Source organism: Peromyscus leucopus, chromosome 9 (assembly GCF_004664715.2).
Source record: "Peromyscus leucopus breed LL Stock chromosome 9, UCI_PerLeu_2.1, whole genome shotgun sequence".
In the NCBI taxonomy this organism is placed as follows: Eukaryota; Metazoa; Chordata; class Mammalia; order Rodentia; family Cricetidae; genus Peromyscus; species Peromyscus leucopus.
In genome coordinates this window covers 87894659-87911674 of record NC_051070.1, presented here as the reverse complement: position 1 = coordinate 87911674, position 17016 = coordinate 87894659, and the positions used below count along the sequence as shown (strand labels likewise).

Below are 17016 nucleotides of genomic sequence, written 5' to 3'. Positions count from 1 at the left end.
TCAAAGCTGGGAGACAGGCTAACACTGGCCTGAGGGCTTTGGAATCTGAGACTGAAGTCAGTCAGTCTTTTCCTCAGGTGCACACGTAGCTCACTTCTGAACTTGTTGTAGGTGCACATTAATGAGTCTTACCCTGTCCTAGAGAATCCGAGTCTGTAGATGGGGCTCTCAAAAGATTCTCAAATGATAAGTTCGCATGAGTCATTGATAGCACTTCTCTATATTACTCAGTTTAGACCATGTGGAAAGACCAGGTAGGGCCAGGATCACTAAAGTGCACATGTAGCAGGGCTGTGGTACAGGAAAACAGTATATTGTTACTTCCTAGGACTCTGTAATCTCAGCCTAAAAACCACATTTCATGTCTTGAATGGGAGGGCAAAGCTTTCCAAGATAACACTGGAAATGTGTTATCTTTTCTGAGGCCCCACCTGACTCTTCATTACAGCAGATATTTATGATTCTATGTTAAAGTCTGTGTTCTAATTAGGAAAGTGATGGTGCCTTAGCTGTGCAATGAAGCAACTGGGCAGAACGTGTCTCCCTGGAAAAGAGGGATTCATACCCTGTGAAGAGTGACTGTGAAGACAAATGGCCCAAGATGATAGATAATGTAGAGCAGTGATTCTCAACCTCATGACCCCTTTAACAGCGATCACCAAAGACCAGCCTGCATATCAGATATTTACATTGTTATTCACAACAACGGCAAAATTACAATTAGGAAGTGGCAATTAAAATAATTTTATGGTTGGGGGTTGCCACAGCATGAATTACCCTGTTAAAGGGTTGCAGGATTAGGAAAGTTGAGAACCACTGCTGTTGAGGGAGGTGGTGGTGGAAAGCTCAACTTTCAGAAGGACAATGGGTATGTGGATAGAAGGTCAAGCTTTTAAAGACATCACTGTGTGCATCAAAAAATGAAGTTCTCAAAAAAAAAAAGTACTTTATCTATATACACTCTTCAAACAATGAACTTTCTGGCTTAAGATTTGCAACAAAGGCTTTTCTAAGACAAAAACTATCCCATCTTTTAACCAGATTGTGTGCGGCTGTTTTAAAGTGTGCCTGTGTGTTGTGTTCTGTTCAGGTGAATGATTCTTTTCTCCTCTCTATTCTGTAAGGTAAACAAATGAAAAAGAAACAGTTAAAAGGAAGTTTGAGATGATAAATTGTTCTAACAATTCCATTGTTTTCTCCAGCCTATTTTAAAATAATTCTTCAGAGATACTTTATTGTGCAGGGAATAGAGGCTCCCTCTTCTACCCCAAAATACTTAAAGAAAGACTATATTTATTGTTAAGCAGATAAGAGCATTTTAAGTAACTCCTATGGTTCATGAAACTTTATGATCATGGAACAAGTCAGTCATGAAACATTATTCTTGCTGTATTTGCTTATAATTTTAGAATCATATTGGGATGGACAGAAGAAATCTTGATTCTTTATGTTGCGTTCACCCTATGATACTGCACTTGGTCTGTGATCCCAAGCTGTGTACTTGGAGGAGCCAGGACATAAGAGCATTTGTGTGAGAGAGCCTGTTTTGATGAAATACCATAAAACCATTTTAGAGATTTATGTTCTGTATTAAACATAAAAAATAGCTACAAAGTCATGAGAAAAATTGCTTCAGATCTAAAAATATTTTGTTGGGTTACATTAGAGAATCTTTGGGCTGCATAGTTTGGGTTTGGAATTTGATATAAATAAACAAATGTTCCCGGTGACTATGGATTGAGCTTCTTTATAAGAGATAGCAATAAAATTGCTTGTAGGGTTCTTGAGATAGTCAGCCCATAATACAGGTCAGATTCTAGCACAGGACTTGATACATAATTAACAATTTATGTGGCCTTTATTTTTATTGCTTAAAACAATATTGTAATTTGCCATATGCTTAATTCAAAATGCCTAAATTCTCTAAGAAGCTAAATTAGTAATAAGGGAGAAGAGAAGAATATATATACTTAATATATATTACATATGAATATTATATTAATAATATATTACATTAATATATAAGAACATGTACATATATAAGGGAGAAATGTATATATATATATATATATATATATATATATATATATATATATATACCATCTTCCAAGTAGAGATGGGCAATGGACATTTGCTCTTGACTGAATACTTGACTTTGAGTGAGAGGAGGAGGTGAGCAAGGGAAGCCTGCTGTCCTTCAGCATCTTTCATAGACACTTAGATCTTGTTTACTCCAGGAGTATTCACTTGGCTAATAGATAGAAGTCTCAGTCTTTTGCCAGTGCAGAAGTCGCAAGCTGTCACTAAGAGTAGGCCACTGTGGGGCTGTGGATGTGAAGCAGGGCTGAGAGTGCCTAAGGGAGGTAGGAGAGCACAGTGGGCAGGGAGGCTGAAGAATGATGCATGCTCATCCCCTGTTAGATTTCCCATCCTGTGACTTCGTCCTGGCCACCTTGCTTTGGTTCTGTGAACATCTGGATCCTGGAAGGACTAGGAGAATGAAAGATATTCTCCTCAGTCTCTTTGGAACATTCATCCACAGTATCAGCTTGATAACATTGGAGTCTCAAAGCTTTTGCCCAGAGGTGAGAAAATGAAGGTATCATTTTAGGCTGGTATGGGTCAGAGAAGGATCATAGAGAAAGTAAGAAGTATTTCTTTCTTCCTTTTTAAAAAAGTTTGGTAAGTTGGGAAAATTGGTAGAATAGTGTAACAGTTGAAATCTGTACAAATCTGGGTTCAGGTCCTTGCCCTGTTCTCTGTTAACTATGAACCTCTGGCAGAAATTTCCTCTCTGATCAATAGTTGTATACCTATGATATGTGGGTGACAGGACCCAATTCATCAAGTGGTGGCGCTAAGTGGCATTGACCTACCTATAATGCTTGCAGTTACTTAAGAACTCAATGGTGTTAACTATTATTACAGTTGTGGCTGTGGAATGTAGCTTCACCCCTGTGATAGGACCCACTCCAATTTCATATTTCCCTCTAACTAGCCATCCCATCGCGGAAGACAGATGGACTTTTGAAGTTTGTTTATTCAGTTGTACTGTCTAAAGACCTTATCTAGTCAAAAATACTAGAATGCTGACAAACCTATGTATTAAGCAACCAGTCTGAAAACAGTAAAATGGAGTAAAGACTACAAGTTTGGCAGAACAGCAGAGCCTTCTCTGGTGTTGGATTATTTAGTTGTCACATGACCTGCCTACATGCTGTTCACTTCATTTGTGAAATGAGGATAAAGGAAATATCTGACCTGAAAATCTGCTCCTGATTAGATGAGTTGGTATATGTCATCCAGAACAGTATCTGAGACACAGTCAATACGGTGGGCCCACCACAAAGCATCAGTAAGTTTTGGATGAATGAGCTATTAGCACTTTCCATTTTTCTCTAAGTGCCTGGCAGAAAGGCTTCCTAAGAACATACAGAATTCTGTAATGACACAAATTGCTTATTTACAATTTGCATATGTTATATAATCACTTCCTTTCTACTAGGATCTTCCCCTTTTCTCTGCCTAACTGACATCATTATCTGTATAAAAACACTTGCTTGGCTCCAGCAAGGATGTTCATAGACTTAAGATTTATTGATGCCAGCTATTGATTAAGACCATCATTGATAGGTTCTTAAGGTATATGATCTTCTCACTTCAGTTGTTACATTGCAAAATTTCAATAAATCTGTGCTGAATCTCAAAGGAAAATGAAATTAATTTGAACTGAGTTAATTTCAGTGTCAAATCCTTCAGAAACGAAAATATGTATCTTCCGACTTCGATCTTTCCAAATGCACAAAGTGTTGATTACAATATAAACTGCCTGAGTGCAGAGTCTGGGGTCTCTCTTCTCCATTTCAATGCCTCAAGAGCTCAAGATAATATCTAAAGTATCTCTAGTAGTCACATAGTATATGCTAGTGAGAAAGTCTTGAGTAAAAGTAACTCAGTGTGGCATTGAACTCTGTTTTGCAAGGGCACCAGAAGGAGACCTAGTCTTTCCTGAGCCCTGGGAGTCTTACATCCCTGGGTTATGCCCCTGTGTAGATGATATTTGCTCAATATTTAAGCAGGCATGTGCATCATTCCTCATAAACCAAGTTGGTGAGGAAAAAAAAACAAACATTTTTATTGCATCATGAAGTATATCATTTCTCACTACTACATCAACTCCAGGACCACATCAGGAAGGCTGTGAAAAATAGCTTTGCTATCTTATCTAAATTTTTCATTTGAAAGTCAGCTTCAATAACACTCAGTCGTTTACAAGTTAACCTCCCTGGGAATGCTGGTGACTGTATTTGCATATTTTATCCATTATGAAGGTTTTTAAGGGGCTGGGAGTTTATGGTTTTGCAGTTCCTTCCCCCAGGCCTTTGGCTGAAGGTTCAGGTAGGACAGCCTGCATTTCAGTAGCAGTGTGTGTGGTGTAGAAGTCACAGAGGAAAGTATGTGTGATGATGGCTGGCCGCTGGGCAACACAGTCATTTTGCTGCTGACTGATTGATAGGCTGTGGTCCTTTGATGGATTACTGTTTTCCTTCTTTGCCATTGATTCTGCCCAGTCAGTACAGTTCCATCATGCATGGTACAAATTACCTGCTTCATTGCAAAGACTGTAAAGCAAAGGAGACTTTGTATTTTAATCTCAGATTTGTTTGTTTGGAGGTAAATTAAACTAAAAAAAAAAAAAAAAAAAGAACAAAGAGCTCTGATACATTGATACATGTTTCAGATGAGAAAAAATTGTTGCAAATGATACCTCCTTCCCTGAGTTTAACTATGACTATTACAGTTAGTAAAGTGCCATTTCAGAACTGACAATTTAAAGTGTAAAAATGATTATTGGAGGGTGGGCAGCAGTGGTACAGAATTAAAGAGAGAATTTCTGTTTAATAGTACCACACAATATACTGTAAAATGTTTCAAAAATAATTAGCAGGTAAAACATGGGAGTAAATTAAAGGGAAATTATTCTTTCTGGTAGTTCTTTGGGAAGAAAGTGTTTATCCAGAGCAACGCTAGTGTAGGTCTGTCAAGGCATTAGCAAAATGACAGTGTGATTTGTTATTAGAGGCTAACGTGGAGGCAAGGTAAAGCATAGGAGGCAATGCTGTAAGCAGCAGGGAAGCAGCAGCTGCATTCTTGCTGTCCTTGGGGGAGACTTGAAGTGTGGCCACTCTCCTCTGTTGTGGCAAATGGATGGAAACATTGAACTTATCCCAGAAGTACCAAGATAAGAAAGAAGACACACTGAGAAGAGAGTGACCCACAAGGATGACCCCACCTTAGACTACTGGCAATAGTCGAGAGGGTGCCGGAACTGGCCTACTCTGGTGATCACATGGGTGAATACCCTAATTGTTATCATAGAGCCTTCAACCAGTAACTGATGGAAGCAGATGCAGAGATCCATGGCCAGGTGCCAGGCTGAGCTCCAGGAGTCCAATCGATGAGAGAGAAGAGGGATTCTATGAGCAAGGGACATCGAGATCATGATGGGAAAATGTACAGAGATACCCAGCCAAACTAGTGGAAATGCATGAATTGTGGACCAATAGATGTGGAGCCCCCATGGTACTGGACTAAGCCCTCTGGATAGGAGAGACAGTTGTTTAGTTTGAACTGTTTAGCGGGCCCCCAGTCAGTGGGATCAGGATTCACCACTAGTGCATGAGCGGGCTTTTTGTGCCTATGGTAGGATACCTTGTGCAGCCTTGGTACAGGAAGGAGGGGCTTGGACCTGCCTCAACAGAATGTACCAGGCTCTGTTGACTCCCCATGAGAGAGTAGGAGTAGGGAGGAGAGGAGGATCTGTGGTTGGCATGTAAAATGAATAGAAAATATAATAAAATAAAAAATAAATAAAATTTAAAAAAAAAGAAAAGAGAGTGACCCAATCCTGGATGCTGATTCCTGCTGTGTATTTAACTCACCCATTCTTTCAAAATGACTATAAAGCATATAGAATCACTTTGAAATGTTACTATCAATATGAATTTGGAAGAAGACATTTATAGCTAGAGTTTTTCTCTCTGGGTCCTGCCAAGCCCCAGCAGTTCTGTAGCCCACTTATAAAATAAACATACAGATGCTTATATTATTTAAACTGCTCGGCCATTAGCTCAGACCTACCATTGTCTAGCTCTTACTCTTATACTCAGCCCATTTCTATTAATCTATATGTCTCCATGTGTTCCGTGGCTTTGCCTGCTGCCTTTACATGCTGCTACCTGGACAGCAGCTGGCGTCTCCTCCAGCTTTCACCTTCCAGCCTCTCTTCTCTGTTTGTCCCACCTATCCTATACTTTCTACCTGGCTATTGGCCAATCAGTGTTTTATTTATCAATCAATCATAGCAACATATATTCACAACATACAGGACATCCCACAGCAGACATTTATTCTTCTAGTGCTGAGAGGTGGACAGTGGGAAACAACTGTGACAGATTCCCAAAGGATGATGCTGATGTTGAGGAAGTTGGGGGGGGGTACAGATGAGGTGGACAGTTGCCATCAGATACTGTTATAGCAGTTGGTTGAGAATGGTTTGAGGGGGGGGGTCTAATGTCATTTATACCACACATAATAAATACCTCACACGGGACTAAAAATTGCCAGGCTAGAATATATAGACCTTCTAGAACAAAGCATATGGGAAAGTATTCATGACATGAGCTCATGCAATTTTTTCTTAGATATGACATAAGAGACAAGAGCAGAAGCAGACCAATGAAGCCATACCAAACCAGCATAGTTGTACACAGCCAAGGAATGGTCAAAGAATAGTAACCTATAGAGAAAGAGAGCACATTTCTAAACTATATGTCTGATGAAGGTTTAATATATAAACACTATCAGAATATGTAAGCAAGAACCAAATTCTGAACACTGACCCAAATAATCTGATTTTTAAAAACGAGCAAGTGACAGGAGTAGAACTTTTAAAAGAATGTAAGTGGCTAACAGGCATGTGAAATGACAGGATGGTCAGTACCACTGATCATTCAGACTGTGGATGAAAAATCACAGTGACATCACACACACACACACACACACACACACACACACATTTAGTCCCAATGGATACATCTATAAAACACTCACATAAGGCTCAGGAAACATTGTGGAAGAGGGGATGGAAAGATTGTAAAAGCCAGAGGATCAGGGGGTTTTCTATGAAATAGTATCTCCTGGTGATATGAGAGGCTATACCCGTAAAGTGTGACAATATGACTGCCAACCATGAGCTGAACAGGGACGACACCAGTGGACATATGGGAAAGCTCATGAGGCCTCAACCACACACAAAGAACTGCAGGCAAGTGAGGAAGGCTGGGAGTGGGAGAGGTGGTCTTCCTCAGAAAGGGCACATCAGTTGTCTAGTGCCCAGTGGTCAGCCCTGAAAACACACGTTGTACAGAAAGAGCAGGTTATAATTAGGAATATACATGCATATACATATATGCATATGCGGTAAGTCAATGAAAGACGAGGCTGAGAATTTAAGAAGAGTCGGGGGGTATACTGGAGGTTTAGAGGGAGGAAAGGGAAGGAAAAGTGTAATTATAATCTCAAAAGAAGAGTTGTGGTTGTTTGAAAGGAAGAAAACAGGTGCTGGTGAAGAGTCAGGAAAGCTGGCAGGGGTGTGCAACACCGGCAGGAGTCAGTGCTGCTGCCCCTCTGGAAAACAGCCTGGAGCTTCCTAAGAAATGGAAGTATAGTCACTTTGTGACCCAGAATCCCCATTTCTGAGTATCTACCTAAAGAATTAAAACCAAGCTTTAAAAGAGATGTTAGCAGTACCCTGTCCATTACAGCTGTGGTCAGTATAGCTAAAACATATGATAACCTAGATGTTCACCCATGGTAATCTAATGAAGACAGCATGGTTTACACATACAATAGAGTCTTTTCAACCTCAAGAAAGACAGGATTCAGCCAGGAGAGACGATGGCTTGGAGGAGCCTAAAGGCACACCATTAAACAAAATTAGGCAGTTACAGAAGGTGAGGTCTGTGTGATTCCAATTGCATGAGGCGTCTAAGAGAGTCTAGCTCCTGGGAGCAATAAAAGCACGGTTGTCAGGAGCCTGTGGGGGGCTGGGACAGTGAGGTGCTGTGCAGCAGGTGTCATGTGTCTGGGATGTAGGACGAATATTCTGGAGACCAGCTGTGCAGCCCTTTACCTACATTTGACAATACTATGCTGTGCACTTACCATTTTAAGAAGGTAGATCTCATGTTGTGTTCATATCTCAGTAAAATACAACAAAGGATGATGAATCAGTCAGCGAATTGTTTGACAGTTCTTTCAGCAAGTTCTTTGACCCCTCTTAATCTTATTATCAATGAGAAGAATACAAAAACATATCTTTAAAACACATCAGGAAACACAGGAGACTGTAGTTGGTATGATGTTGGTGACAAAATTCAAGGGCATGTTGGCAGTTCAGCCACACATTGATTTTATTCCTCTTAAAAATGCTGTTCCTGGTGCTGGGGCTGTAGCTTGGGTGGTCGATCAGTTGTCTAGTCTTCAAAATGTTCTAAGATTGATCCACAGTACCAAGTAAATCAGGCATAGTGTCACATATTTGTAATACCCAAAAGGAGGGAGGGGGAGGTGGGAGGATCAGATGTTCAAGGTCATACCTAATTTCAGAGTAAAGTCAATGTGGATTATGTGAAAACCTGTCTCAAAACCCCGAAATCAATCATAACAATAATAACAACAACAAAGGAAAATCTTTAAATACAAAATTGTCAGGCTAACACCATGAATGAATGTTATGACACAGGAGTGCTGAACTGAGGGGTAGTGTAATGTTGATAAGTTATTTCTTAATCACAGTATTAGATCAGAGCAAGTCGTGAAGGCCAGGAGGTTTAGAAAGAAAACAGGTTCTGCTTTAGAGTAATTGAAAACTATTGCAGCCATGAATCTGACAGCTCTCTTAACTACTGGCTTCGTGTGAGGGGTTGAAAAATTTGGAAGTAGTACAAAGAGCTCTTTGATTGGTCAAGTGCATCAAAAGCCTTTTATAAATGTAATCCCACAATGCTCAGTAAAAGCTTGGCACCATCAGAGCATGACTCTTATCTGCACTTGATGGAGATAAGTACAGGAAGCAGAAACAAATACTGGATGAGATTTGCAGAGAAACAGAGAAGAACTTATGCTACTCAAAATACAATGGTGGAAGAGAATTAAATATAATATGTTTTAGCTAATGTGGTTTGTAAAATGAAACAAAAACAAAAAAATACAGTGGAAAAAGATAGTTCACAGTGAGTACAGAGCACAGCTCTCCACAAACAAAGCATAGTAAAGAGGAGGAGCTGTGTAGGATCTCGTTTACTTAGAAGTGAGACGCATTAAATACAATGTGCACTGTGCTTAGAGGTGAGGAGGTCAGAAATGGGTTTCCCTTTGTGAGAAATAACACAACTAGTGTTTGATCAGAAAATGGTTAAGTTTTAGCTGCAGTGAAGGTGCTAATAGGTGGCAGCTAAAGAAAAGATCATTTCTAGAGACTTAACTGGGTGCTCCTTCAGCTGCTGATGCATAGTGATCTCAGTGGCCCTTCTAGCTCTGAGGAACCGCTGGCGCCTCTTTTTTCTATTGTGAGTCTCCAAGCAAGGGCAGTGGCTTGACCTCACAGTTTTCACTGTGCTGTGCAGCATGGTGGCTTCATGGTTGCTTGGATCATGTTCTTCTCAAAGCCATTAGGGCTTCCCAGAGGAGCAAGTGGAGACTGTGGGAAATGTCATCTGACAACAGGCATGCAACACTCCACTCAAGCTCCATGCAGGTTATACGCTAGGCTCCGGAGTCTGGCATGAACAAGGCCAGTGTCTAGTGTCCCAATCCCATTGGACAACTCACTGCGTCCACTGCACTTGGAGCCTCCTCTTCTATTGCTACAGTGATACTTTTCTCAGTCGTTGCTATGGAGACAAAACCAACACACGTGTGAAAATCACACAAGCAGTTTGTATTAGCTGGTAACTTGTCTACTTGGCTTGACTCCTTTTACTGCTCTCTGTGCCTCATCAGGCTGGAGCTTTCACCATCTGTGGATTCTCTAGGGCAAAGCCTGCTTAGGACAATGACCAGAGATAGTTCAGCTGGGCCTCAGAAGGACCACCTGGAGCCTTCATGCCTTGTGTTTCTTCTCTTGGGTCTGAAGTTGTTGGACTTAGACACAAAGCTTTTCCTAACCCCTGTCTCCTTTATGAATCTTCTCCCTCCCCCCCTCTCTCCTTGTATAGAAACATATATAATACAGGTCATAAGACACCTTCAGGTGCCAGTGCTTCTTTGGCAGGGTCTCTTTTCTGTACATACTCCAGGCTACGCAGCCCAAGAACTTCTGGGATCCTCCTACCTCCATTTCCCTCTCCCTTTAGGAAGAGTGGGCACTCACATGCTGCATCTGGCTTTTATGTGAATTCTGGGAATTGGAACTTGGTTTCTCATGTTTGTTTAGCAAGAGCTCTTATCCCAAGCCATCTCCTTAGTTTGATGCATGCATTTCTTTGGGTTTAATCTAAATACTCAGCAAGATCGCGTCTCCCAATATAGTCTTCAAATGACTCCCTACAGGAACATATTTAGGATGTTTCTGACTTCCCTGGCAATAATGATTGGAATAATGCAAAGAAGATCTTTTAATTCATTTATTAGAATATATTTATAAGATTTTTGGTTCCTTCTATTTGATTTTTAATAAAATATATCTGAGTTTTTGTAAGTGTTTGGCAGGAAATACAATTATGTCATGCTACCACTGAAAGTCATAGTCTACTAAATCTCCCAAGAGACACTGTCACTGGGTCTCAGTGCTGTCACCCTTTTGGTGGTGGCTGGTTTGAAACCTTCCCATAGACAAGATTCCAGCTGCATTCGGTAAACATTAGGTTTTCAGCTATTTACAGCTTTGGGGCAAGTGGGCTCAATGCAAGTTGTCAAGCATGTCCAATTATTTTATCCTTCTCTTTGTTACAAAGGAATCCCATTCATACTGGATAGTTCTTTGGGTGGCGTGTGATGAGATGAACGATACACCCATAGGAAAGTGTAACTATCCCAGAAGCAGAGCTGAACTCTTCACAAGGTAGAACTTTGCTGAGGAATTAGGTCACTGGGGGGTAGCTTTGAGGTTTCATAACCTGTCTCTGATTTCTGTCACCCACCACCCCCACTGTTTCCTGCCTGTGGGTGAAAGTGTGTTTGACCTGCTAGCTTCCGCTCCTGCTTTCTCTGACAACTGCCAGGCCGCCCCTGCCCTGATAGACACTTTCTCTCCCTCTAGAACTGTCATTCAAAACCAACCCCTTCTTTCTTCAATTGTTTTTGTTGAGCTATTTTATCACAGCAACAGAAAAGTAACTAAGCAGAACTGGCCTGGTGTCCCTGTCAAAAAGGTGCACAAACTCAGCACCTCTTCTCAGATCACAATGACTTAGAGACTATTAACAATGCTGCCTGCTTACACTGTCCACTCACGGCCAAACCACAATCAACACTGACAGAGAAATCAGAAGATTAAAATGGAAACTTGGGAACAGACAAGAAAAGAAGAAAAGCAAAGCAGGGGGCTATTACAAAGCGTGCTTCATCTTAACTACAGTTAAGATGAAGCAAAAGTGTCCCATGTGCTGAGCTCAGTTTTTAATGAGCAAGTCCTCTTGGGACACATGTGCCACACGGAGTTCAGCTCTGCTTCTGGGATAGTTACACTTTCCTATGGGTGTATCGTTCATCTCATCACACGCCACCCAAAGAACTATCCAGTATGAATGGGATTCCTTTGTAACAAAGAGAAGGATAAAATAATTGGACATGCTTGACAACTTGCATTGAGCCCACTTGCCCCAAAGCTGTAAATAGCTGAAAACCTAATGTTTACCGAATGCAGCTGGAATCTTGTCTATGGGAAGGTTTCAAACCAGCCACCACCAAAAGGGTGACAGCACTGAGACCCAGTGACAGTGTCTCTTGGGAGATTTAGTAGACTATGACTTTCAGTGGTAGCATGACATAATTGTATTTCCTGCCAAACACTTACAAAAACTCAGATATATTTTATTAAAAATCAAATAGAAGGAATCAAAAATCTTATAAATATATTCTATTAAGTGAATTAAAAGATCTTCTTTGCATTATTCCAATCATTATTGCCAGGGAAGTCAGAAACATCCATAACCTTCCCAAACAGCATCAACACCTGGGGACAAGTGCTGAAAAACGTGAGCCCATGGGGTCATTTCTCATTCAAACCACCACATGTTCCTAACACTCCAGGTAATAGTTAGATCTGAAACAACTTACTGGATTAATTTTTTTATGTAACTCTCATGTCAACTCTATGATGTAGATATTACCTTCTCCAGTAATAATATGAGGAAGTTATGATCCTGAGACATGAAAAAAATATTAAGTCACTGTAATTAAGTAATGGGCCTGAGATTGAAACTTAATTCTGCTAGACTTGGTGAAACTGTGCAGATTCATTGCTTTGATAAAGACCTGATGTAAATAGAGATTTAGCAATTGATCTTTGATAAATTAGCTCTAGATTAATAATATTTGGTGTCCATATTTCAATGGAAATGAAAAAGATGTCTTGAATGTCATCTGTTGGTAAAAGACCACAGTGTTTATTCAAACACGGATTGCATGAGAAGAGATGATTGCTGGCTCTGTGAGTGGTAAAAGAGGCGGTGACATCTTGTCAGGCCGGCCAAGAGTTCAGGCCATGAGTAAGGGGTAGGTAGGGCAGTGAGTGGGCACTTGTATATATCCTGGGAAGAATTTGATAATGTTTACATCAATTTGCTCAGCAGGAAAAATAGAACAGACTGACAGTTCAGGAATCTAGAAATAGCTACGTGTAGATGTTTACTGAAGTGATTTGCTTAGACTCAGTTACTTTGGAACATGCTGAGATGGGAAGAAAGAGTCGAGAGACACGTACTGCCTTACTGTTGGGTGAAGACAGTCAGAAGAGGAGACAACCTCCAGGGAAATGGGCTGGCAGCTATTTTCCTTCCTGTTGCTGAAGAGGAAACTATCACAGACTCGGCCCTGTAAACAATATGAATCTTACCTCAACATTTCCAAGGTTGGCTTCTAGCCAGTTTGATATGGAGTCTCTAAGCACCCCCAAGAGCCAAGCAGTTTTGTACCCATTTGGAGGATTGGCTTGGGGAAGAGTTACTACCAATTTCTGTGTGGTTGTAGGACTGAATCTCTCATTGTCCTGCTGGTTGTAGGCCTGTGTTCACTCTAAGCTACTTGCTATGTGGTTCTCCCTGAGGCAACAGTATTGGAAATTGGCTGTTTTAATGGTCAGCAGGAACATTTTCCCTTCAGGGAGAAAACCTACCTAGTATGTTTGAAGGGACTTCCTTGGTTAGGTCAGGCTCACTGAAGTTAAACTCTCTGAACTCACACAAAATGAACTGTAATGGTGTATCTTAATTTGTTTACAAAATCTCTTTACTGTTGTTATATACAGTAGCAATCACAGGACTGAATTTCATCATGTCAAAGACTTCTGTATACCCAAGAGGAGGAAATTAGAAAGTTTTTATCCACTAAGAACAGTGATCTGGATGCTACCTCACAAAGCTGCTCCCTGGTGGAATGAGAGTCTAGCAGTTTACTTTGGACATCAATAGATGAGTGTGGGAAAAGAAAAGTCTCTTGCTTCCAGAAGTCAACTTTTCAATTAGAATGTTGGAGCCTAGAAAGGAGAAATGATCATCAAATGCTGAACTACTGTTATTGTTTTAACCAGTGACAACTAGTGAGAACTAGGTGAGTGTAAATGTGAGGCAATTTTAAGTCCTTGTGGCAGAACTGGGGGTGGGGAGTGAGGGGCTGGAGCCCATCTTTGGCAGGGGATGAAAGGCTGTGCAAACAATAAATATATGCACCTATAGAAGAAGCTTATAGTGTTCCTCCATGATGGGGGTGAGATGAAATTATAGCAGGTTAAGGTTAACAAGGCCAAGGACACTTAGGTTTTGAATATTTATTTATTTTGTTTTCTTGGAGACAAGAGACTCATTTAGCCTGGACAGGCCTCTGTCTCATCATGTGGCCATGACTGGCCTTGAACTCCTGATCTTTCTGCCTCTACCTCCCACATGATGGAATTATAACTCTCCTACTATCACACCCTGTTATTGTTTCTCATTTTTATGAGTTGAGAGCTTACAATGTTTATAGTAATGCAGAAAGGGAAAAGCAAATATGTTTTTCCTTACTTTTGAAATGTTACTAAGACTCTGAGGAACTTCAGAACCACAGACAGGAAACCTTTCCCCCTTTCCAATCATAATTCATGCATTTAGTATTCATCTGGCACTTACCATGCAGAGACAGACTGTTAAACACTTGGCGAGCCTTTAGTCACTTAATTCTTCTATCCCCGCGTGAACTAGGACCCACCTTATCTACACTGAGCACTGAGAACTTGTCTGAAGTCAGGGAAATAAGCAATAGAGTTGGGATTTAAAATAGGAAGTCTGTCCGTAGAGGCCCTTCCTCAGAGTCTCTGTGCTCTGTCGTCTCCTCTGAGCTCTTCTGGACATCGACAGCACATGATATGCCCTTGCCTTGTTTTTCCTGTACACCTGAGTTTCTGCATGCTGCATATCAGTTCTCCAGCCAGACCACAAGCACCTCACAGATACAGCATCATTCCACACTGCCTTTTCTCCTTCATGGCATTTTATATGTAATAGATGCCAATAAATATGTATTGATTTGATTTAAGCTACAATTCTATCATTTGCCTCCTCATTTCTTTTATCTCTATTGATTTTAAAATTAATGGGGTGGTGTGTAATTTTAGCTTAACTACTTAGCCTGTAACTATAATTTTTATGACTTTTAACATCACGATAGATCTATGACCTCCCTGAAAATTTCTTGCTTTATAAAATAGATTTCACTTAATTAAAACAGTAAATGAAGACACTTCCCCCAAAGTCCTTAAGGGAAAGGAAGAGGTGTTTGCCTGATGCCCTCTTGAGTTATATTTTAATCCTGAAAGATGAAGTCTAAGGTAGGAGAGAACCATGAATTTGCATAGATAGTCCTGAGTTCTAGAGAGCAAGATCTTTGGCAATGGCCTTGGCATTATTTCACCAATGTCACCCCTTTCTCCCACTTTGTCATGAATGAAATAAAATAATTGTTCCTCTACTGAAGCCAGCTACAGCTCATAACTGCACAGCTCGAACACATGGGCAATGTGGATAGCCCTGAATGGGTGATCACGTTTTCCATCATGTCCCTGTTTGTTCCTCCTGAGACTCAAGTTGAAATCTGAACTCCAATATGATGTTAGTAAGAAATGGTAGGCCTTTGAGTAATACAATGTGTTTTAGGAAATAAGTTGAATCCTCCTGGAAGGAGTTAGTTGCCCCCAAACCAGATGGTGTTTCATATGTGTACTATCTTCAACTTTTCCATTGTGATGTAACACAGTAGACAGTCCTCACCAGGAGCTAAGCAGCTGTTAGCACTGTGCTCCTTAATTTTCTTAACACCAAATCAGGGAACCAAATCGAATCTATTTTCTTTATTTAGTAGCCAGCTTCTAGTATCTTGTAATAAAATGATAAAAAGGCCAGCACAACAAATTGCCTATGAAGGCCTTTCAAGTAGCTGTAAGTTCAGCTAAGGTTGTCATTCTAGTCTGTTTTCTGTAATGGTGAAACACTGGGCAAAACCTATTAGGCTTACATGGATACAGTTCAAAGTGGAAGGAAGTCAAGATAGGCACTTAAGGAAGGAACCTGGAGGCAGGAACAAAAGCAGACATCATGGAGGAATGCTGTTTGCTAGCTAGGTCTCCCTGACTTTCTTAGCTTTCCTAGGCAACTCAGGACCACCTGCCTAGGCTTATAGCACTGTCAATTACAATGGGCTGGACCCTCCCACTTAATTAAGGAAATGCCCCCACTGACCTGTCCATAAGCCATCTCAAGGAGATATTTCTTCAATTGAGATTCCCTCTTTAGAGGGTTGTGCCAAGTTGAAGAGAACTGTGAAAGTTATCACTTGGCTGCCTGCAGCTGACTGGAAATGTGTCTTATTTGTCTTGTGTCTATTGCAGAGATAGTCACTGTGAAGTTAAGAGTTAAAGGGAAGCTAAGATTAAAATCACTTCTGATTTGTTTGTAAATTGGAAGGTTGATTAATGATGAAGACTCAAGAACTCATAGATCATTTTTGATTTGGTCATGAAGATGCACTACAGTCAAAGAAATAAACCTCTTTGCTTGTTGCTTCCCAGAAGGATGGATTATACAGCTCTGTCTGTGGTGGCGAAAAAGAAAATGGCCCCCATGGGGTCATAGGGAGTAGCAATAATAGGAGGTATGGCTTTGTTGGAGGAGGTGTGTCACTGGGAGTGGGCCTTGAGGCCTCAGATACTCAATCCTGGCCACTGGCTCACTCTCTTCCTGCTGCCTGAAGATCCAGACAAGAACTCTACTCCTTCTCCAGCACCATGTTTGCTTCAGGCCACCATGCTTCCTGTCATGTCGATAATGGACTGAGCCTCTGAACTGTGAGCCAATTAAATGTTTTCTTTTATAAGAGTTGCTGAGGTCATGGCATATCTTCACAGCAATAGAGACCCTAAGATAAGCACTTTTGCCCTTCAGAATGCTATGTAAAATGTGACTGATCTATGTTCTTCTTAGTGTGAGCATTGTAGAAAGCATCAGGATGCTTATCCCCTTCTGAGTCTGTAGCTACACAGGATCAGCAACAAAGAGGGCCAATATCAGTTTTCATTTTGATAAATATTTGGTGCCTGTGTGCACGAGCAAACGCACAAATGTGTATAAATGTGAGTATATCAGAGTGTAAGACATTAGATGAGCAGAACCCAGACTTTAGAATGGAGAACTTTCACAGTGACCAGAGTGGACAGTATAGGGTTCCAGTTCTTAAATTTTCTTTTTCATTTAAAATTTGTAA

General features: G+C 40.7%; 1 protein-coding gene and 1 pseudogene across 4 annotated transcripts in view; one reads left to right on the top strand and one right to left on the bottom strand.

Annotated features, from left to right (window-relative positions):
• Positions 1-17016, top strand: part of Fhit (fragile histidine triad diadenosine triphosphatase) — a 1516285-nt gene that overhangs the window by 781428 nt on the left and 717841 nt on the right. The window lies entirely within an intron of this gene.
• LOC114700774 overlaps positions 1-17016 on the bottom strand; it is a 48352-nt pseudogene that overhangs the window by 12490 nt on the left and 18846 nt on the right.